This window comes from Panthera uncia, assembly GCF_023721935.1.
Source record: "Panthera uncia isolate 11264 chromosome B2 unlocalized genomic scaffold, Puncia_PCG_1.0 HiC_scaffold_24, whole genome shotgun sequence".
Taxonomy (NCBI): Eukaryota; Metazoa; Chordata; class Mammalia; order Carnivora; family Felidae; genus Panthera; species Panthera uncia.
This window is the reverse complement of record NW_026057580.1, coordinates 106,950,003-106,974,393: the sequence shown is the minus strand read 5'-3', so window position 1 is coordinate 106,974,393 and position 24,391 is coordinate 106,950,003. Positions and strand designations below refer to the sequence as shown.

The window sequence follows — 24,391 nt, the reverse complement described above, 5'->3', positions numbered from 1 at the left end:
ATAAAATTAATCGCTGGGCTTGAAAACAGTATACAGGACAGCAGAGAATCTCTTGCCACAAAGATCGAGGGACTAAGGACCAGTCACGAGGAGCTGAAAAACGCTTTAAACGAAATGCAAAACAAAATGGAAACCACGACGGCTCGTCTTGAAGAGGCAGAGGAGAGAATAGGTGAACTAGAAGATAAAGTTATGGAGAAAGAGGAAGCTGAAAGAAAGGGAGATAAAAAAATTCAGGAGTATGAGGGGAAAATTAGAGAACTAAGTGATACACTAAAAAGAAATAATATACGCATAATTGGTATCCCAGAGGAGGAAGAGAGAGGGAAAGGTGCTGAAGGGGTACTTGAAGAAATTATAGCTGAGAACTTCCCTGAACTGGGGAAGGAAAAAGGCATTGAAATCCAAGAGGTACAGAGAACTCCCTTCAGACGTAACTTGAATCGATCTTCTGCACGACATATCATAGTGAAACTGGCAAAATACAAGGATAAAGAGAAAATTCTGAAAGCAGCAAGGGATAAACGTGCCCTCACATATAAAGGGAGACCTATAAGACTCGTGACTGATCTCTCCTTTGAAACTTGGCAGGCCAGAAAGGCTTGGCACGATATCTACAGTGTGCTAAACAGAAAAAATATGCAGCCGAGAATCCTTTATCCAGCAAGTCTGTCATTTAGAATAGAAGGAGAGATAAAGATCTTCCCAAACAAACAAAAACTGAAGGAATTTGTCACCACGAAACCAGCCCTACAAGAGATCCTAAGGGGGATCCTGTGAGACAAAGTACCAGAGACATCACTACAAGCATAAAACATACAGACATCACAATGACTCTAAACCCGTATCTTTCTATAATAACACTGAATGTAAATGGATTAAATGCGCCAACTAAAAGACATAGGGTATCAGAATGGATAAAAAAGCAAGACCCATCTATTTGCTGTCTATAAGAGACTCATTTTAGATCTGAGGACACCTTTAGATTGAGAGTGAGGGGATGGAGAACTATTTATCATGCTACTGGAAGCCAAAAGAAAGCTGGAGTAGCCATACTTATATCAGACAAACTAGACTTTAAATTAAAGGCTGTAACAAGAGATGAAGAAGGGCATTATATAATAATTACAGGGTCTATCCATCAGGAAGAGCTAACAATTATAAATGTCTATGCGCCGAATACCGGAGCCCCCAGATATATAAAACAATTACTCATAAACATAAGCAACCTTATTGATAAGAATGTGGTCATTGCAGGGGACTTTAACACCCCACTTACAGAACTGGATAGATCATCTAGACACACAGTCAATAAAGAAACAAGGACCCTGAATGATACATTGGATCAGATGGACTTGACAGATATATTTAGAACTCTGCATCCCAAAGCAACAGAATATACTTTCTTCTCGAGTGCACATGGAACATTCTCCAAGATAGATCATATACTGGGTCACAAAACAGCCCTTCCTAAATATACAAGAATTGAAATTATACCATGCATACTTTCAGACCACAATGCTATGAAGCTTGAAATCAACCACAGGAAAAAGTCTGGAAAACCTCCAAAAGCATGGAGGTTAAAGAACACCCTACTAACGAATGAGTGGGCCAACCAGGCAATTAGAGAAGAAATTAAAAAATATATGGAAACAAACGAAAATGAAAATACAACAATCCAAATGCTTTGGGACGCAGCGAAGGCAGTCCTGAGAGGAAAATACATTGCAATCCAGGCCTATCTCAAGAAACAAGAAAAATCCCAAATACAAAATCTAACAGCACACCTAAAGGAAATAGAAGCAGAACAGCAAAGGCAGCCTAAACCCAGCAGAAGAAGAGAAATAATAAAGATCAGAGCAGAAATAAACAATATAGAATCTAAAAAAACTGTAGAGCAGATCAACGAAACCAAGAGTTGGTTTTTTGAAAAAATAAACAAAATTGACAAACCTCTAGCCAGGCTTCTCAAAAAGAAAAGGGAGATGACCCAAATAGATAAAATCATGAATGAAAATGGAATTATTACAACCAATCCCTCAGAGATACAAACAATTATCAGGGAATACTATGAAAAATTATATGCCAACAAATTGGACAACCTGGAAGAAATGGACAAATTCCTAAACACCCACACTCTTCCAAAACTCAATCAGGAGGAAATAGAAAGCTTGAACAGACCCATAACCAGCGAAGAAATTGAATCGGTTATCAAAAATCTCCCAACAAATAAGAGTCCAGGACCAGATGGCTTCCCAGGGGAGTTCTACCAGATGTTTAAAGCAGAGATAATACCTATCCTTCTCAAGCTGTTCCAAGAAATAGAAAGGGAAGGAAAACTTCCAGACTCATTCTATGAAGCCAGTATTACTTTGATTCCTAAACCAGACAGAGACCCAGTAAAAAAAGAGAACTACAGGCCAATATCTCTGATGAATATGGATGCAAAAATTCTCAATAAGATACTAGCAAATCGAATTCAACAGCATATAAAAAGAATTATTCACCATGATCAAGTGGGATTCATTCCTGGGATGCAGGGCTGGTTCAACATTCACAAATCGATCAACGTGATACATCACATTAACAAAAAAAAAAGAGAAGAACCATATGATCCTGTCAATCGATGCAGAAAAAGCCTTTGACAAAATCCAGCACCCTTGCTTAATAAAAACCCTTGAGAAAGTCGGGATAGAAGGAACATACTTAAAGATCATAAAAGCTATTTATGAAAAGCCCACAGCTAACATCATCCTCAACGGGGAAAAACTGAGAGCTTTTTCCCTGAGATCAGGAACATGACAGGGATGCCCACTCTCACTGATGTTGTTTAATATAGTGCTGGAAGTTCTAGCATCAGCAATCAGACAACAAAAGGAAATCAAAGGCATCAAAATTGGCAAAGATGAAGTCAAGCTTTCGCTTTTTGCAGATGACATGATATTATACATGGAAAATCCGATAGATTCCACCAAAAGTCTCCTAGAACTGATACATGAATTCAGCAAAGTTGCAGGATACAAAATCAATGTGCAGAAATCAGTTGCATTCTTATACACTAACAATGAAGCAACAGAAAGACAAATGAAGAAACTGATCCCATTCACAATTGCACCAAGAAGCATAAAATACCTAGGAATAAATCTAACCAAAGATGTAAAAGATCTGTATGCTGAAAACTATAGAAAGCTTATGCAGGTAATTGAAGAAGATATAAAGAAATGGAAAGACATTCCCTGCTCATGGATTGGAAGAATAAATATTGTCAAAATGTCAATACTACCCAAAGCTATCTACACATTCAATGCAATCCCAATCAAAATTGCACCAGCATTCTTCTCGAAACTAGAACAAGCAATCCTAAAATTCATATGGAACCACAAAAGGCCCCGAATAGCCAAAGTAATTTTGAAGAAGAAGACCAAAGCAGGAGGCATCACAATCCCAGACTTTAGCCTCTACTACAAAGCTGTAATCATCAAGACAGCATGGTATTGGCATAAAAACAAACACATAGACCAATGGAATAGAATAGAAACCCCAGAACTAGACCCACAAACGTAAGGCCAACTCATCTTTGACAAAGCAGGAAAGAACATCCAGTGGAAAAAAGACAGTCTCTTTAACAAATGGTGCTGGGAGAACTGGACAGCAACATGCAGAAGGTTGAAACTAGACCACTTTCTCACACCATTCACAAAAATAAACTCAAAATGGATAAAGGACCTGAATGTGAGACAGGAAACCATCAAAACCTTAGAGGAGAAAGCAGGAAAAGACCTCTCTGACCTCAGCCGTAGCAATCTCTTACTCGGCACATCCCCAAAGGCAAGGGAATTAAAAGCAAAAGTGAATTACTGGGACCTTATGAAGATAAAAAGCTTCTGCACAGCAAAGGAAACAACCAACAAAACTAAAAGGCAACCAACGGAATGGGAAAAGATATTTGCAAATGACACATCGGACAAAGGGCTAGTATCCAAAATCTATAAAGAGCTCATCAAACTCCACACCCGAAAAACAAATAACCCAGTGAAGAAATGGGCAGAAAACATGAATAGACACTTCTCTAAAGAAGACATCCGGATGGCCAACAGGCACATGAAAAGATGTTCAACGTCGCTCCTTATCAGGGAAATACAAATCAAAACCACACTCAGATACCACCTCACGCCAGTCAGAGTGGCCAAAATGAAGAAATCAGGAGACTATAGATGCTGGAGAGGATGTGGAGAAACAGGAACCCTCTTGCACTGTTGGTGGGAATGCAAATTGGTGCAGCCGCTCTGGAAAGCAGTGTGGAGGTTCCTCAGAAAATTAAAAATAGACCTACCCTATGGCCCAGCAATAGCACTGCTAGGAATTTATCCAAGGGATACAGGAGTACTGATGCATAGGGGCACTTGTACCCCAATGTTTCTAGCAGCACTCTCGACAATAGCCAAATTATGGAAAGAGCCTAAATGTCCATCAACTGATGAATGGATCAAGAAATTGTGGTTTATATACACAATGGAATACTACGTGGCAATGAGAAAAAATGAAATATGGCCTTTTGTAGCAACGTGGATGGAACTGGAGAGTGTGATGCTAAGTGAAATAAGCCATACAGAGAAAGACAGATACCATATGGTTTCACTCTTATGTGGATCCTGAGAAATGTAACAGAAACCCATGGGGGAGGGGAAGGAAAAAAAAAAAAAAGAGGTTAGAGTGGGAGAGAGCCAAAGCATAAGAGACTGTTAAAAACTGAGAACAAACTGAGGGTTGATGGGGGGTGGGAGGGAGGGCAGGGTGGGTGATGGGTATTGAGGAGGGCACCTTTTGGGATGAGCACTGGGTGTTGTATGGAAACCAATTTGACAGTAAATTTCATATATTAAAAAAAAATAATAAAATAAAATAAAAAAAAATGAGCTAACTTAAAAAAAAAAAAAAAGATATCCACTTGTTCCGGGAGTATTAATGAAATGGCTTTTCTTTCTGCATTGATTTGCTCTGGGGCTTTTGTTGACAATTGATTGACTACAAAAGTGTCTCTATTTCTCAGCCCCCTTTTCTGTCCCATGGTCAATGTGTATATCCTTATACCAGGACCATGCTCTCTCAATTGCCATAGCTTTATTATAGATCTCTTTTAGTTTTTCTTAGCCATGTTTTGAATATTTACTTATTTTTAAGAGAGAGGGAGAGAGAGTGTGGGGAAAGGGTTAAGAGGGAGGGGGACACAGAATCTGAAGTAGGCTCGAGCTGTCAGCACAGAGACCAATGTGGGATTTGAACCCATAAACTGTGAGATCATGACCTGAGCCGAAGTCAGACTCTTAACCTACTGAGCCACCCAGGTGCCCCATTCTTAGCCACGTTTTGTAGTTTTTAGTGTAGAAGAGTTAGATATGTTTTGCTATATTTATCCTTTTTTTTTTCTGCTTTTTGGTGCTTTATGAAGAGTATTATTTTTTAAATATAATTTTCCATTTTTCATTACTGTTACATAGAAATACTATTGTTTTTGTATGTTGGCTATGTTTCCTGAGGCCTTGCTAATTCAATTAGCTATAGAAGAGTTGTCTTGTAGATTTCTTTGGATTTTTCTGTGTATACAACCATGCTGTTTGTGAATGGAGGCAGTTTTATTTCTTTTTATTTCTTCTTTTTTAAGATTTATACTTTCTGTTTATGCTTCCTGCATTATTATACTGACTAAACCTACCAGAACAATTCTGAATAGAAATGGTAAGAGTGAATATCCTGGTGTTGTTCTTGATCTTAATTGGTAAGTGGTCAGCCTTTCACCATTAAGTATGGTATTAACTGTAGCTTTTTATGTATGTCATTTTTCATATTGAAGAAATTCTTCTATTATTAATTTGCTGACAGTATTTTATTGTGAAGGAGTGCTGAATTTTGTCAAATGTTTTTTATGAATTGACTAAGTGGTATGATTCTTCACTTTTGTCAGTGTGCAGAATTATATTGATTGGTTTTTAAAAGTGAAAACAAACTAGTATTCCTGGGATATATTTTGTGTTTTACATACAGCAGAAATTTTAAAGGCATTTTGTGTTTGTGTGCATGTAGGATGCTTGTTTGTAATATTCTTTGGGGCACCTGTGTGGCTCAGTCGGTTGAGCGTCTGACTTTGGCTCAGGTTATGATCTCATGGTTTGTGGGTTCGAGCCCTGCATCAGGCTCTGTGCTGACAGCTCAGAGCCTGGAGCCTGCTTTAGATTCTGTGTCTTCCTCTCTCTGCCCTTACATGTGGTATACTATACACACAAAATATTATTTTATCTTTTTGTTAATATTACATTACTGTACCACATATGCATCTCTTAAATGAAATGCTACCTTCTGACATTTCCAAGTTGTGGCAATATCATTCATTTACTTATTTGACATACTTAATTGGAAAACAGTATATTTAGCTCCAGGGTTATAAAAAAAATAAATCAGATATGGTCTACTTTTTATTAGATCTTCCTTATAATTATGAGTAGACACATTATTAAATTCAAAGTTCATTCTGAAATATCAAATGTATCTCCAATATGGTTTTGTATTAATATTTAAATGTATCCTAGTTTTTGAAATTGGTGACTCATGTATGGAGGAATTTATAGTAATTATCCACCAACAGATTATTATACCCCCTCATAGTTCTCCCCTCTCTTGATCTTGTTGGCGAGTAGAATTCGTCCTAGCTATATGGTTAGAAGATATATATTTGATTATATACATACATGTCTTCTGAAAATATTCGGGGTCATCCTTACTCTTTCAAAAAGATGATAAAGTAGAATTTTATTTGAAAGCCAATAAACATATCACTTTTGACATGTAAGCCACCCTCATTTTATTTATTTATTTAATTTTATTTTTTAATATAATTTATTGTCAAATTGGTTTCCATACAACATCCAGTGCTCATCCCAACAAGTGCCCTCCTCAGTGCCCATCACCCACTTCCCCCTCTCCCCCAACCTCCCATCAACCCTCAGTTTGTTCTCAGTATTTAAGAGTCTCTTATGGTTTGCCTCCCTCCCTCTCTGTAACTTTTTTCCCCTTCCCCTCCCCCATGGTCTTCTGTTAAGTTTCTCAAGATCCACATATGAGTGAAAACATATGATATCGGTCTTTCTCTGACTGACTTATTTCACTTAGCATAATACCCTCCAGTTCCATCCACGTTGCTGCAAATGGCCAGATTCCATTCTTTCTCATTGCCAAGTAGTATTCCATTGTATACATAAACCACATCTTCTTTATCCATTCATCAGTTGATGGACATTTAGGCTCTTTCCATAATTTGGCTATTGTTGAAAGTGCCGCTATAAACATTGGGGTACAAGTGCCCCTATGCATCAGCACTCCTGAATCCCTTGGGTAAATTCCAAGCAGTGCTATTACTGGGTCATAGGGTAGTTCTATTTTTAATTTTTTGAGGAACGTCCACACTGTTTTCCAGAGCGGCTGCACCAGTTTGCATTCCCACCAGCAGTGCGAGAGGGTTCCCCTTTCTCCACATCCTCTCCGGCGTCTATAGTCTCCTGATTTGTTCATTTTGGCCACTCTGACCGGCATGAGGTGGTATCCGAGTGTGGTTTTGATTTGTGTTTCCCTGATGAGGAGTGACATTGAGCATCTTTTCACGTATCTGTTGGCCATCTGGATGTCTTCTTTGGAAAAGTGTCTATTCATGTCTTCTGCTCATTTCTTCACTGGATTGTTTTTCTACCCTCATTTTAATAAAATAAAAATTATTTTGAAATAAAGTGTAGCAGGGCACCTGGCTGGTGCAGTCAATAGAGCATGTGACTCTTGATCTCAGGGTTGTGAGTTTGACCCCACATTGGGTGTAGAGATTACTTTTAAAAAAATGAATAAAATGTAGCTTCGTAAAGAAAAAAATTATTTTGTTAGAGATTATGCACGAATTTTCACAGAGGGTGAGTTGGGGGAAGAGAGGATTGTGTTTGTACCCAAGTGTCTGAAATGCAAATATATACTTACAAAATTATTTTTCTTCCTCTAGAGACACCTTTGTGTCACTTAACAATCTGTTGTTTTACTTGACTGAGGTCACAATTCTTGTCCAAATGTGGAGGCATCTGAAAAAGAAGGAAGGGACCTGCCAAAGAGCCAATGGGTGGTGCTTCCCTTGAAGCAGGAGAGTCCAACATCGGGGCAACCCAACCAGTATTTTACTGAGTGCTACCTGAAGTGCGAGTTAAGAATTTACACACTTAATCTTGATTCCATGTTTCTGTGTCTTGATTTTCTTTACCTTCCCAACAAATATTTATGTTAAAGACTTTAGCTTGACTCTGTGTTCCCTATCTGAAGACAGACATTCCATGGCTACATACAGAGGCCCTGGTGGGCCTGGATTATTAGCTCCTGAGCTTGGTGTAGATCCACAGCACTGAGAGAGAAAATACGAGACTTAGGACACTGTCACCATCAGTGTGTTGGATACCAGCCATTGCCATCTGCAATCCTTGCCACAAAGAAGATTAACTTAAGCCTCTGACCCTTTTTCTTCACTCTGCCTTATGCCTTATTTTATAACCATGTTTGAAGTAAAGATCTTCCCACTGATCTCTGCACTAGGGATCTGGGCTACTTATAATTCATCTTATTCATGTTAACCAAAAGCTATTATTAGAGAAATCCCTTGGCTTTGTGGTATTTAAAAGATCTCCAACTTTCTGGTACTTTATACTTTTTGTGGGCCCTCTCTCTCCCTATGTAAATGTCATACACACATGAATGATTTGTCCTGTGTCCCACAGAGGTACCCTACAAATATTTGTTGAGCACAAAGACAATTGAGTGCTTAGGGTACAAGGGCAAGCACAAACATTCACTCCACCTGTTCTCTGGAGGCTTTCAGTCCGATGTGGAGACAGATGCTAATGAAATAATTGTGCTAATATAGGTAGAATTACAAAGTAGATGGGGTCTTGAAGGAAAAGGAACCCACTTGTATGAGAGTTTATCCCTGAGACCGTTAGAGAGAAAAGGTATATTCAAGGACTTCTTTCATGGTCCTGATCTTATCTCAGTTTGTGTTTTACAAAACTGAGAACTTTTCAGAATGTTGTATTTTTCATGTCAAGACGTGAGATCAGCTAGTGAGATGACCCGTGTGTGTGGAGAATTCGGTTAGAGCCACAACAATCAATGCATTTCTGAGTGTTCTTTTACTGTGGGGAGGGGTCAAAGAATTCTTAGGATCCTAGGAAAGAAACATGAGAGAAAGAAGAGGTTTAAGAAAGCGAGATATGGAAATGTTTTCCAGGTAGATAGTTTTGATCTTTAATTGGTTTGTCCTTAGTATCTTAGTTGGTAATATGCAGATATGTATATTGGTATATTCCTTCATTTCTACTGTTTGGATCAAACTTACATATATACTACATCTCATTCACCTTTCCAGTCTGCTGGACATTCTTTTGGAAGATCTGTTGGGCACAGGGTCATAATGCCTGATTTAATTTTTCTGCCGTCATCACCTTAAGCAGGTTCCCTTGACTCTGCTCAGTTTCTGCATCTATATGTTTTTATGATAAAAATAAAATCAGGTCAACTAGAAAGAGAACTCAAGTGTAAGTGACATGATTATAAGCCACGGAGTGAGGTAAGCTTCCTTCTTAAAGTCAGAGGAAATGTCAGGGTGACATGGCAGAGGCCCATCTGTGGAGCAGAGTCAGAAACAGGAACAGAAGACGGAGTTTCAGCTCCTTAGGGCTTTCTGCCTCTTTTATATGTGCGTGGGTCCAGTTACACATCATTTTGGAATGTATTTGCTTAAATAATAATTCAGAAAAGCCTTATTAATTGGAACAAAGATAGGGCTAACAGGTACTAGAGTGAACTAAAAATATCTCTGCTTAACTGATACAATAGTATAGACAAATAACAAAGGAAAACGTTTTCAAGTGTTCACTAGAATTGACTTCTCAAGCCCCTTAAAGCATCTTGGAAGCCTAATTTATGTAGCATTAATCAGAAATACTTTCCATCTATTTCTTAGGTTCTCTAAGACATATGTGTAGCATTGATTTGTTGTCATAAAGTAAATAAAAATATAACTTAAAAATACTTTAGATATAATTTTTCACAATGTAGTTGAATAATAAGTTATTTTTTATATTTACAAGTTAATACAGTAATTCATTTATTGATAATGTGAAAATAGAGAATATAAGTAGATATTAGACTGGAGGACAGAGGAGATGGGTAGTGCCATTCATCAAGGTGAGAATGGAGAGCACATTTTTAAAAGAAAGATGATAAGTTCGGGGTACCTGGGTCCAGCTTTGGCTCAGGTCATGGCTTTGCACTCATGGGTTCAAGCCTCACATCAGGCTCTGTGCTGACAGCTCGGAGCCTGGAGTCTGCTTTGGATTCTGGGTCTCCCTCTCTCTCTGCTGCTCCTCTGATTGTACTGTGTCTTTCCTTGTCTCTCAAAAAATAAAATAAAACGTTAAAAATGAAAAAAAAAACAAAGATGGTCAATTCCTTGTTTTGCGCATTTAGGAAACTATATAGTACTTGGGAATGTGGGGTGCCAATGGGCAATCTGATAGACATCTGAGGAGCTCGGAATGTGACTCTAGCTTGAAATATGGATTTGTAATCCATTGGCATTGGTGACAGTTAAATAAAAATGTAATATGAGAAGGAAAGCACATGAACAGGGCCCTCGGGAACACCAGTATTTAAGAGGTGAGAGGAGACAAGGGAGAATAAGGAGTCTGAGGAGAGATGACAGGGAGGTAGAAAGAAGAGTGGGAGTCCTGAGAGCCAAGAGAGGAAAATATTGAGACAGCATCCTGTGCTGTGGGGAGGTTAGTAAGAAAGGTGAGCAAGAAAGTTGAAAAGTGCCCACTGAACGCAGCAAAAAAATGCCTGCCAGTTTTGATGTGAGTATTCTGATACAGCTGTGCCTGAGGTTCACTTGCAGGGTTTGAGAACCAAGTGCCTGGTGAGAACTAGAGCGGTAAAAGGAAATTTCTCTCAAGCACCTTGAGTGGAGGTTAAAAAACAAGCAGCGACTAAGAGTAGGGCTTTCGCAGGAGGGATTTTTTTTAGAGGTAGGAGGGATTTAAAACTTGTTGTGCACTGAGAGGAAAGAAAAGAGAAAGGGATTCTCTGAAGATACAAGAGATAGAAGGGGCAATAAGTGTGCTTTCTTTGAAGGACTGGGAGGGGGAGGCCCCCAAACATGGTGTAGGGATTGGTCTTCATATAGGACAAGAAAGGCAGCGAGAATTAAGAATGGTCCTCACTCCTCTGGGACATAGAAGGTGAGATGGCTGAGTGAGAGATGGAAGAAGGAAGGATCAGTTGCAAGCGCAGGTAGAAAACTGTTGTTTTCTTCTGTCAGTCAAGAAGTCATTAGGCACATGTCCTGAGCTCCTGTTATGTAATGGGGATGAACTGATGAAACAAAACAAATATGATTCCTGTCAACACACAGTGTGTGTGGGGGGAAGCAGACATTAATCTTGTATTGTTTTTATTTTGCATTTTCCAGGAGAAGGTCAGCAGCTTCATCATATTTTCAATGCATTCAAGGAAGACCCATAAACCGGTAGCGAAAGATTAAAATAAAAATTCTAAAGGTGGCCGATTTTTTATCTTCATTTTTAATACTGGCATATAATGGACATAATAGTGTATTAGTTTCAGGTGTATAACATAATGATTTGGTATATATATTGCAAAATGATCTCCGCAGTAAATCTGGCTAACATTTATCACCACACAGAGTTACAAATTTTTTTTCTTGTGATGAAACCTTTTAAGATCTACTCTCTTAGCAACTGTCAAATATTCAGTACAGGATTATTACTTATGGTCACCATGCTGTACATCACATTCCAAGAACTTATTCATAGTATAAATGGAAGTTTGTTATCTTTTGACCACTTTCACCCATCTTGCCACCCCTCCCCCCACCAGCTCTGGCAACCACCCACCTGTTCTCCTTATCTGTGAGCTTGGTTTTGGTTTTTGTTTTTGTTCCTTTTTAAAGATTACATACATAAATGAGATCATATTGTATTTGTCTTTCTCTGTCTTACTTAATTTCACTTAGCAAAATGCCTTTGAAGCCTATTTTTGTTGTCATATATGACAGGATTTTCTTCTTTTTTATGATTGGCTAATATTCCATTTGTGTGTGTGTGTGTGTGTGCGCACACACATGAATGTGTGTGCACCATATTTTCTTTATCCATTCATCAATCAATGGACACTTAGGTCTTGGCTATTGTAAATAATGTTGCAATGAACATAGTGGTACAGAAATCTTTTCTAGTTAATGTCTCATTTCATTCAGATAAATACCCAGTGTAGGATTACTGAATCATAAGGTAGGTGTATTTTTAATTTTATGAGGAACCTCCATGCTGTTTTCCATAGAACACACCAATAAATACAAATTTTTGGTATCAATAAGAGCTCGGAGTTCTGGGTATTTTGATGGAGTCAGAGAGCTGAGGGAGGGTTACTTGACAGATTTTTGGAAAATAGGAAGGGAACCCTAGATACATAATATTTAATAAATGTTAGTTATTCTTTTTGAAAATCATACCACTTGGAAGAGACAGTATGTTTTAGCATGCATTAATCTTCTTCCCCATATGTCCCTTTACAAAACTTTCCTCATCTAAATGGTTTGACATACTTGTAAGGGATTTCCTTATTTAAAAAAAATAAATGTACATGTTTACACTTCTAAAATGAGAGCCATGAAGGACTGTATCACCCATTTTTAATGGCCTGTGTTCCTGGGTTGCACATATCACAACTAATCTTAAGCTGAGAAGAATTCTCATCCTGTAAGACTGACAACACATTAAAGCATTCAAAATATTACGGCCTTCTGGATAATGTAGAAATTAAAAGTGCACATTACCATCCTCTGTATTGCAATATGGCCGGTATATTTATAATTCTTTTACTGTCTTTTCTCAGGAAATCTGAAATTAATATGAAGTGTGAGGCTGATTTCTGGTTCAGTTTTTTAAAAAATGAATTAAGTGGTAACATTTTAAATTTTGGACAAGCATTAATATATTTCCAAAAGGAGGGGTGCCTGGGTGGCTCAGTTGGTTGAGCACCTGACTCTTGATTTCAGCTCAGGTCGTGATCCCAGGGTCATAGGATCAAGCCCTGTGATGGGCTCTGTGCAGAGGGTGGAGCCCACTTGGGATTCTCTCTTTCTCCCTCTGCCCCTCCCTGGCTCACACGTGTGCATACTCTCTCTCTTTCTCTCTCTCTCAAAAAAATTATTTTTTTCAGAGAGGAATAAAGCACATTTATCATATATTTGGCCCCTTCTCACTCTGTTCTTACTTCTTTCCACAATCACTATCCTTACTTCTTTTGTTTAAATTCAAGTACAATTAGCATACAGTGTTATATTAATTTCAGGTGTACAATGAAGTGATTCAATAGTTCTACACATGATTCAGTGCTCCTCACAATAAGTGTACTCCTAATCACCTTTACCTACTTCACCCATCTCCCCAGCCATCTCTCCTCTGGCAACCAGTTTGTTAATTATATTTAAGAGTCTTTTTTTTGGTCTTTATTTTTCTTTGTTCATTTGTTTTGTTTCTTAAATTCCACATGAGTGAAATCATGTGGTATTTGTCTTTCTTTCTTTTTAAAAATGTTTATTTATTTCCTTAGAGAGAGAGAGAGGGACAGAGAGAGAGAGAATCCTAAGCAGGCCCTGTACCGTCAGCACAGAGCCCCACGAGGGACTCCAACCCATGAATCATGAGATCATGACTTGAGCTGAAACCAAGAGTCAGGCGCTTAACCAACTGAGCCACCCGGGTGCCCTGGTATTTGTCTTTCTCTGACTGACTTATTTTGCTTAGCATAATACACTCTACCTCCATCCATCTTGTCAATGGAAAGATTTCATTCTTTTTGATGGCTGAGTAATATTCCTGTGTGTGTGTGTGTGTGTGTGTGTGTGTACATACACACATGTGTATATATACCACATCTATATATATATATTGCATGTTATATATGATCTATATGTATATATAGGTATATATATTATCTATACCTATCATGTATATATTATCTATATGTATATTTTACATGTCCATCAACTGATGAATGGATAAGGAAGATGTGGTGTATATACACATGGGTATATATATATATATATACACATCTTCCTTATCCATTCATCAGTTGATGGACATATAAAATTGCTGGATCTTAGGATAGTTATATTTTTAACTTTTTGAGGAAACTCCATACTGTTTTCCACAGTGGCTGTATGAGTTTGCATTCCCATTCCCAGTGCAAGAGGGTTCCCCTTTCTCTACGTCCTTGCCAACACCTGTTGTTTCTTGTATTGTTGATTTTAGCCATTCTGACAGGTGTGAGGTGATATCTTATAATATTGATTTGTATTTCCCTGATGATGAGTGATGTTGAGCATATAGTTTATATGTTTACATGTTTGTAGGAATTTATCCATTTCTTCCATGTCGTCTAATTTGTTGGCATATAAGTTTTTATAATATACTTTTATAATTGTTTGTATTTCTGGGTGTTGGTTATTTTTCCTTTCTCATTGGTGATTTTATTTATTTTGGTCCTTTCTATTTTCTTTTTGATAAATCTGGCCAGAGGTTTATCAATTTTATTAGTTTTTTTTCAAAGAACAAGCTCTGGTTTCATTGATCTGTTCGATAGTTTATTTTAGTTTTTATATCATTTAACTCAGCTCTAATCTTTATTATTTCATTATTCTATTTTGTGATTGGGATGTTAACGTCCCCTACTACTATTGTTTTATTAACAATTAGTTCCTTTATGTTTGTTATTACTTTTTTAATGTATTTGGGTGTTCTCATTTTATGTGCATAAATATTTACAGTTGTTAGATATTCTTGTTGAGTTGTCTCCTTTATGATTATATAATGCCCTTCTTTCTCTCTTTGTACAGTCTTTGTTTTGAAGTCTAGTTTGTCTGATCTAAGTATTGCTACTCAGGATTTCTTTTGACATCCACTTGCATGATAGACGTATCTCCATCCTACCACTTTAGCACAGAGCCAGATGTGGGACTTGATCTCACTAATTGAGAGACCATGACCTGAGCCAAAATCAAGAGTTGATTGCTTAACTGACTGAACCACCAGGTGCTCCTGCCCTCACTTTCAATCTGCAAGTGTCTTTAGGTCTAAAATGAATCTCTTGTAGGCAGCATATTGATGGGCATTGTTTTCAATTTATTCTGAACCTAAGTCTTTTGACTGGAGCATTTAGTTCAATTACATTCAAAGTAATTATTGATAGGTATTTAGTGCCATTTTATTACTTGTTTTGTCATTGCTTCTGGAAATTTTCTCTTTTTTTGTCTTTGTCATTTTTGGTCTCTCTTTTGCATTCAAAGAGTTCTCTTTAAAAACAAAACAAAACAAAACAAAAAACCAAAGCAAAACAAAAGAGTCCCCTTTAATATTTCTTGCAGGTCTGGTTTAGTGGTCATGAACTCCTTTAGTTTTTATTTGTCTGGAAAACTCTTTATCTCTCCTTCTATTCTGAATGATAGCCTTGTTGGATAGAGTATTCTTGGTTGCAGCTTTTTCCCCTTTAGCACTTTGAATATATCATGCCACTCCCTTCTGGTTTGTCAAGTTTCTGTTGAGAAATCTCCAGCTAGTCTTATGGCTTTTCCCTTATAAGTTAAGGACTTCTTTTGTCTTTCTGCTTTTAAGAATTTTTCTTTATCATTAAATTTTGCAAATTTAATTGCAATATGACTTGGTGTTGGGCTGCTTTGTTGATTTTGATGGGTGTTCTCTGTGCCTCCTGGATCTGGATATCTGTTTCCTCCCCCAGATTAGGGAAGTTTTCTGCTATTATTTCTTGAAATAAATATTCTTCCCCCCTTACTCTCTCCTCTTCTGGGACTCCTGTAATACGAATGTCATTATGTTTGATGGAGTCACTGAGTTCCCTAAGTCTATTCTTGTGTCACATAATTCTTCTTTCTCTCTTTTGTTCAGCATCATTATTTTTCATTATTTTGTCTTCTAGGTCACAAATTCATTCCTCTGCTTTATCCAGCCTACTGTTCATTGCATCAAGCATGCTTCCAATCTTGTTTATTGCATCCTCCATCGTTGACTGAATCTTTTTTAACTCTTCTATCACTGTGGTAAGGGTCTCACTGATGTCTTCTATTCTTTTCTCAAGCCCAGTGAGTATTCTTATGATTATTGCTTTAAGTTCTCCATCAGGCATGTTATTTATATTTGTTTTGCTTAGGTCTCTGACCATGGCCTTATCTTGTTCTTTCATTTGGGATAAATTGCTCCATCTTGACATTTTGTCTAAGTCTCTACCTTCTACTGTGTGTTAGAAAAGCCAGTTATCTCTCCTGCTCCGGAAAGTAATGGCCTTATGAAGAAGAGGTCAAGTAGTTCCCAGGGCTTGGTGCTTCAGGGAGTATCTCTGGTGTGTGCTACATGCGCTCTGCTATTGTGTTTTGGCTCCTCTCTCCTTCAGGCCAGTTGTCTGCAGAGGCTCTCTTTGCCTGCTGAGGGCAGTGTTTGGTCCCTGACCTGAATGTGGTGAGTTTTAATTAGGTGTGCTGTGGTCTGCTTGTGAAATGAGACCTGATAGCAACTCCACCAGAACTGAGGCCCTGCAGAACTCTCTGGTTGGGATATGTGGTATAGGCAGAGGTTTGTGCTGGTCTCATGGGGGAGAAGCCTGCGGCACTTGGACTGAAGCCAGCTTGTCTGAGGAGGGCAGTCCTAGCAGAGTACAGGGGGCTTGGGCGTGGTGTAAGCAAGTTAGGCAGCCAGGATTGGTGCTGTACTGCTTCTTGCAGGTGGGTCTGTGTTTACACTGAGGGGCCAGAAAGAGAAATGGTGCCATCTATTTCCTTTGTTCTCAGAAAGTCACCTTCACAAACATTGCTTCTTAGGGACATACTTGGAGAAGAGTGAATATTCTCCTCCTGTGTACCCAGGCCTTCTTCAGATCTGCCCTTTCCATGCTGTCTGCCCCTGGGTTTTTTGCCTGGCCTCTCTCTAGCAGTGCAGTGCCTTCTGGGCTGTATGCCAACCAAGCCTCCTGACCTTTAAAACTCCAGGCTGTAAGCCTCACTGATTGCAAGAACTCATGAAATTTAGTCTGTCTCGTTTTCTAAGCCAGTGGCTTTGAGGAAATATTTTCCTTGTGCATTTCCCTGTGTCCTTCTCTCTCTCTCTCTTTTTCTCTCTCGTGCCCTTCTTCATGATCATGGCTCCCTCCCCTTCACAGCACCTGCAATCCATTTTTCCCCTAAACCATGTATCCACACTCCCTCCCTTCTTTGATGTGGCCTCTTCTCTCCTGTTAGTTGTGGAGCTTGTTCTGTCAGTCTGCAGGTCAATTTCCGGGGTCTTTAGGATGATGTGAAAGGGGTGAGATGAGCCTGTCTTCCTACTCTACCATCATCTTCCTCCCCTCACTGTTTGACCTTTCCGAGCTTCAGATTTGTCTCACATAAAATGGGTTCATTGTGAGGATCACATAAGCACATGTGAAAGTGCTTAGAATAGAGCTGGTGGGTGTCCCATAGTATTCATCCCCCTGCCTCTTTCTTGCCATGTAAGTGCTTTCCTCAGAGGAGCTGATAAAGTTTGGTGTGTTGATCCTGAGAGCTTTCTGACAGATGGACATCACAAACCATCTTTGGGTGTTAGTTTCTTGACTGCAAAAAAAAAAGGTGGGGGGATTGCGCTGCACTGTTGGACAGTAACTGGAGGCCTTTTATTTTTTTACTCTAAAATGTTATGGTTTTAAGGAATTGAAGGAATTTTAAGGAATTGAGAAGGTAAGGAAGGGGGTTCTCAATAAAGATACAGTATATACTAAAATATTATAAAATATGAGAAAACAAGCACCGATGGGGCTAATTTTACTTCCATGGGGAGTTTCCTAGAATTAGATCACAAGAGTCAGGTAGACCATAAGAGTCCTTCACAAGGGGGAAGAAGGAAGTTGGGGGTGATTTCATTGGTTGCAAAGGAAAGTTAGAGGTAGAGAACTGTTATTGATTTTTTTAAACCAGTGAGATGTCATTTTTGTGAAAGATTATTCTGATAAGTATATATAGGATGGACACTCGCAGAAAGAGGCAGAAGGCAGAAATTTAGAGAGAAGCATAAAGATAGGTGAGCCTAGTGATTATCGTGGAAATGGAAAAATTCCTGGAGAGGAATGCACAGGAGAAAATTACCACGGGGGTGAAGGAGAAGGGAGGTCTAAACTGCAAGGCAAGTGTGATGAACCAGGCTGTTTAGCTGCAGCTTTTTTTTCCTTTCCTAAGAAAGACACCTGGCTGAATAAACATTCATATAGAGAGAGCTGAGTGGACAGCCGGAGGCACCAGCCTTCTCACTTATTTTCCTATGATTTAAAATAGACAGACTATTTTAGGCATAGCAGACTGACTCTGTCTAGAAATGCAGATGAAGATTTGTTTCCTTTCCTAAATTGAAGATATGGTTGGAAATTTCCCAGGTTAATGTTATGAACCAGGTGTGGTGGTAGGAGGTCAGTGGAAAGCCATGGGTAGGTCACATCTATGGATTTGGTCACCTTTGCTTCCCGTTTTTCAGGACCTCTGGCTTCTGATCCAAATTTTATGATACCAGACTAGGAATCTCCTAATATATGCAAACTTTTAGTCAAGATATCTAAATAGTGATTCATGCTTTTACTTATCTGTTAAATGTTTGCAGATGTCCTAGGTAATGGGCTAAGAGTTGGGAATACAATGGTGCATGGGATGCCAACCCTCCCTTCTAGAAACTCCTGGTCTGAGGGTTGACAGGCGTGTTCATGCACATGTTCATAAGACACCGTGAAAAGCGCTCTCATACAGCTATATTCAAAATCTGATGGGGACTCAGGAAGAGTTACTGAAGATAAGAACTATGTATTTTGAAGGCCATCTATCTATCTGGGCGCCACAAAGTCAATAAACGGGAAAGTAAAGGAACATGGCAAAGGATAGGAAACAAATAGTGCTTACGCATATACTTAAATGCCTGACACTACCTGGGTAAATGTTTGGAAATTATGTCATTTCATCCTCACAAGCACCGTGGGTCCCAAGTTATATTACATTCACTTTACAGATGAAAACACTGCAACTTGAGAAAAACTGGTTTCCACAAAGCTCCATAGCTAGTTGGAGGCAGAAGCAGGATCTCAATATATGTCCACAGCATTTCCACCACATTGTGTGGTTACAACTAAATGAGACAAATAAAGGCTCAGGTGAAAGAGGAAGTGGGAACACTTGGTTTTGCTGCCTCTGTGAAAATGTGGATATGACTCAGAGATTTCAGACACTGGGACCTGGTGGTTTGGGTTGTCAAGGTCTGTAAATGTTTCAGTTACTGAATTCAGGATGCTAATTCAACAACAGAAGCTTGCTGTCAGTCAGAAACCAGGATAAGCTTTGTTTTGAGTTCGTATAGAGACAAGTATCTGGAACAATGAGACCTCTCTGGGTGATTTTCACAGAAAAGCAAGTAGTATTGAATCTCACTTATTTGGAAGTTATGCTACAATCTCACACATCTAGCTCTCATCGAGGAATCAGCAAATAAGTGAAACTCTGTGAATACTCAAATAGATGTCATAAACAACAAACACATCTCATGTATTGTACTTTTTATTCAATTCAAAATGCTCGAGCCCTCTATCTATTCATCATAGCGTATCTGGTTTCCAAATCTACTTTGAGGGTAAAAGTAATGTCTGACAAGAAAGCATTAGACAAAAATAGAAGAAGCAGCTTCAAGAATGTAAAGATCTCAGCATCAGTTCAGATAATGGTCAAAGACCCCTGTATAGATCCTGGAAATGATAAGGAAATTACCCTTGTAATATGCTCATGTAAGAAAGCAGATGTTCTCAGTGTTGACCCTGAGTCATTAGTATAAGATTAAGCTAATTTCAGGCTACTTTTCCAAGTATGTAGGGGGTATACAGTACATTTATAATACATTCAGTTGTCTAAGATAACTAACATTAAAAAGGTGTTGCTGGAAAGGATAAGAAGTCAGCCGTCTGAAAAACTGATCAGTTACACAAAGTGATGTATACTCAGAGGATTTTAGATATTCGGGTGCCTTATTTATTTATAAACTCCAATTTCCAACTACATCTTTCACTGGAATAGGGCAGGTGGCCCATGGATAATATCCTTCTGATGGCCCAGAGGAGAGAGGAAGAAACTCCACTGTCCCCCAGATCCACCATACCTCCTTACTCTGGGTTCCTGATGGAGTTGCAGTGTGGTGGGGAGGGGGAATTTCCCTAATTGGTCCATAATCCCTTAATGATCTTAGATCCATGGACATGGGAAGTGGGGGCAAAGGCCTTTGCCCATGGCCTTTTGGGGGTGGTCTTACCACATGTATACCCTTCCCCTCAACAAACCCACACAGACACGCATACTTCTTTGTACCTCATTGTGAATGTCACAACAGTAACTAAAAATAATTCTGAAGTGTGTGTTAAGTAATCCTACTGACAGCCTTTTGTTTTACTTCCTTATTCTTGCCCTATTCCAATTGTGCTAAAAGTGCCAAGATGTCTGGTAAAAATTCAAAAGAAGGTTGACATGCAAGGGAGGAAAAAAATGAAAGGAAGGGCCTCAGGTAATTTGCAAAATAGATAATGAGTCTTTACATGATTGAGTCAAAGGTACTGCTTCTTAGTAGAGGTTTTAAATGTTAAATCAATTGTTTTTTTCTCTCTTAGCAACTGAAATGCTGACCCAAAGTTTCACAGAGCTGTTAAATGTTTTTTCAGAAGTTGCAAGTGCAGACCTAAAAAAAGGGGGGCTGACTCTGACCTTATCTTGTCAAGGGAATAGGAAGACCCAGGCAACTTCTACTATTCCCTTTTACTGAAAAAATGATGTCGCTGTTTTCCAATCAAGGGAAACCAGCATTCCCTAATTATGGCACAGATCTCAGTGAGGTATCTGCACACATTCTGTAAAGATGCTACCTAAATACAGTTTGTGTTTGTCAGTTTTAAATTCTTTTATACCCTGGACACCCTTGGTCGTCTTAGGAGGCCTATGGACCCCTTCTCAGAGTACTGAATTTAAATGTATGAAGCAAAATACAAAGAGTTACAAGGAAACCAAATATATAAAAATATGATTACAAAAAAAATTGTGATATAGTAATAATATGTGTGTCTTTACCAATGCATTAATTAACGTGATCTAACAGCACGTCTAGTGACATTTGAAGGTGATGATGAGTGTAAGTGATATTTTCAGAGAGCTGCAACAACCCACATGGGCGATGGGGACACCTGGGATTTCTACCGGAAACACATTCACAGATACTGCTAATACTTCCGTGGTTTGTTGCCAATATTTATATTTGAAGGAAATGTTCAATTTCACTGAGGGATCAGTGAAAATGAAGATCAGTTTCCCCATCTAAGCGTATAGACTCCCTGAATTCTGTCCACGGATCCTCTGGAGGGTCTACAAGCCCCAAGATAAAAACCCCTGGACCACGTCAATCCTTTTCATAGGTTTATGAGCATGGCTGAGATAAATTGAATTTCTTCAAGTAAATATTTTTATATAATTCCAAATGCATTACTGAACGTTTGGTTTTTTTACTTCTCAAATGGAAATGCCTTCATTCATTTATTCAATCCTATTCTCCCTTACAATCTGCCTTGTTTGTTAAAGGATTTGAGGCAGCTTCCATAAATGCATACAGCAAAATAGAATACGATTACCAGTAAGTGGATGAGAGAGAAGGAACAGAAGAAAAGTTTGTGTGAAAAGTTAAGAGGTGTCTCCCAGGGAAGTTAAGGTGGGAAAGTGTATGTGGGAAGGCTCTAGATCTTTGTACTAGAGTACAATGACATATTGATTCTAAGTTCCATGATAAGCAATTCAAAGGGTAAGAGACAATTAGTTATAGACTCATGATCACATCTCCTGTAAAATAAAATGAGATGCCCCACTTTCTGGCTACTGAAACTAAAGAGAAATTTCTTCCATAGACCTTGTCTCATAATGACTGTCATAGTCAGCTTGAGTGGCTATAGCGAAAAACCTTAGACTAAATCGCCTAAACAACAGACATTTATTTCTCACAGTTCTGGAGGTGGGACGTCCTAGATCAGGGTGCCCAGATGGTCAGGTTCTGGTGACACCTCTCTATCCAGCTTGCAGATGGCCATCTTGCTGCTTTGTCTTCCTAGGGAGGAGAGAGTGTGCTCTCTTGTCTCTTCTTCTCTAGGAGGACTAAGCCCATTATGAGGTCTCCACGCTTGTGACCCAATTACCTCTGAAAGGCCCATCTCAAAACATCTTCATACTGGGGGCTTAGAGCTTTAAACTATGAATTTTGAGGGGAACTCAATTCAGTCCATAGTGATGATACAGTGTATAATGAAATTAATAGTACTTTTAAAAGCTTCCTTTATTTCTTTGGGCTGTCTCTTATCATTTCTCAGTGTAAATCAATGACATATGTTTCTGCTGGCCCAGCTTAATATAGAAATGGATTGAAAAATATCTAGTGTAGGGGTGCCTGAGTGGCCCAGTTGGTTGAGCGTCCAGCTCTTGATTTCTGTTCAGGTCACAATCCCAGAGTTGTGGGATCGAGCCTGTCATTGGGCTCCTTGCTGGGCATGGGGCCTGCTTGAGATTCTCTCTCTCTTTGTCTCTCTCTCTCTCTCCCTCTGCCCCTCTCCCCACTCACTCACATGCTCTCTCTCTCTCTAAAACAAAAAAAATTTTTTTAACTCTAGTGTAGTTTTTAATACCATTTTGGAGGTATAAAGTATCATTATGACTTTTTTCGGTAGCATCCCCTTGGAGGTACTTATTCTTGAAATGCAGATTATTCATTTTTACATGTCACAGACCAATTTGAGAGTCTGATGAGAGCTACAAATACAGACACACATTAAATTCTGCCTACCATTTTAAGGAATCACAGACCTCTTAAAGCCTCAGCACTTTGAGTAGTAAATAACTCTGGGATATAGAGTAATGGATATGCCTTTAGGCATATTATATAAGTGCTGCTTATTGTAACTGAGTGTTTGACATGGATTGAGAACCAGCCAGTTGGGTTTAAGGCTCTTGGCAAGCAGGGGAATGCAGCTCTTCTATGCTGCAGATTAACCAAATGCTTCCCCAGCTTGGAGAACAAGAAACCTGCAGGCACGTTTAACAACACAACATACAATGCTAATATTTCAAGGTTGGAGGGATGCCTGGATCAGAGACAGCCTCAAATCTTGTGCCTGAAATTCTCATGCTCCTTGGAGGACATCACAAATCTCTGACGACCACGATGGCATCTATATACCCTCTAAGGAGATGACCACCCAAATGTGGGTACAGCTTCCAGGCCCCTCCCCAACCTCCTCCACCAGCACCTCGTCATTTGCCAGAGTCCGAGACCAAGCTCTCCTGTGAGGAATTGGATTGCCGGGGTGGATCCAGACTGTGTGGGGCCTGAATCTTATACAACTTGGAGAGGCTTCTGTGGGAGAAATAATACAAAATTACAAAGAGAGAGTTGTGAGAAACTTAATATTTAAGAGACAGACAGAAATGAGAATAATTGTCAGATTTTAAAAAGCTGACAAAATACCAAAAGCGACACATTATTCAGAAAAATAAGATAATTTTAAAATGACCTATCTGACATATCTTAAAACACATTCTCCTACATTTTTGGCTGTGGGATATTTGGCTGCTTCTTCATATAATGATTTTGTAAAGACATTTTGTCTAGAGGACATAGAAAATAGAACGTAGAACATAGAAAATCCAGTCTGTCATCTAGCATGAGTTGATCAGAATTGTTCTGTTTTGTTTTTGTTTTTTTGTTTTTGATTGATGGTTTAGAAAACCTCTGGCTTCCCAGTTGATTACTGGGAATGTAAGTTTTAGGATTTCTGTCTTATGTTTCTTTCAACTATGAGCTTTACAATTTGGAAGAATTCCCATAAACTTGTTTCTGGTTCTGTGCATTAGAAGCCTTATTTGTCTCCACCTTCCACAGACACAGGGAGACAAGGGACTAGTTTATACTGTAATATGACCTCTGGCCCTGAGCCAGCATGTCACCATGCCAGGGGAATTGGCCAGTGGGAAGCAGAGTGTTCCTGGAAGTTATCACCATACTTGAACTACTAGTAATAACTATACATGGAAGAGAGTATGAGCAACATAAGTATATCCCGTTAACTACAAAACGAGTATGTCCATCTCTAGAAATGCCTGCTCTCAGCACTGGTAGGCCACAGCTCACCCTCATGAGAGTTTTTT

General features: G+C 38.9%; 1 protein-coding gene across 12 annotated transcripts in view; it reads left to right on the top strand.

Moving 5' to 3' along the window:
• IPCEF1 (interaction protein for cytohesin exchange factors 1) overlaps positions 1–24,391 on the top strand; it is a 215,816-nt gene that overhangs the window by 28,127 nt on the left and 163,298 nt on the right. For 3 of the 12 annotated variants that reach the window (XM_049653137.1, XM_049653135.1, XM_049653134.1), the window contains exon 3: positions 16,093–16,213. The exons of the other annotated variants lie outside the window; for them this stretch is intronic. The gene's annotated coding sequence lies outside the window, so the exon portion shown is untranslated. The remainder of the gene's footprint in view (positions 1–16,092; positions 16,214–24,391) is intronic. 12 annotated transcript variants of the gene reach the window in all.